The sequence below is a fragment of the Phyllobates terribilis genome, unplaced genomic scaffold (assembly GCF_046119375.1).
Source record: "Phyllobates terribilis strain yellow unplaced genomic scaffold, ASM4611937v1 Scaffold_8__6_contigs__length_399053987, whole genome shotgun sequence".
Classification (NCBI taxonomy): domain Eukaryota; kingdom Metazoa; phylum Chordata; class Amphibia; order Anura; family Dendrobatidae; genus Phyllobates; species Phyllobates terribilis.
Window position 1 is genome coordinate 155,182,922 of NW_027362768.1, and position 279 is coordinate 155,183,200.

Here is a 279-nt window from a genome sequence, read left to right on the forward strand (position 1 = left end):
AGTTGGGTCGCAATGCTCGGACTGGCCGCGGCTCTCTTGATCCGAGCGTGGCAGCTTCATAGAGATGTATGAAGCTGTCACGCTTGGGTCGGGAAAGCCGCGGCCAGTCCGTGTATTTCGAACCAACATTGCACAGATGTGTGAAAAAGCCCTAAGAGGGCATTGTAGGGACGTAACAGCAGGGTGTGTGATATAATATTCATAAATGGTTATATATATGTTATCAGATTATGCTTAGACTAAGGGCACATTTATGGAAAAGATAAGGAGATCCAGACA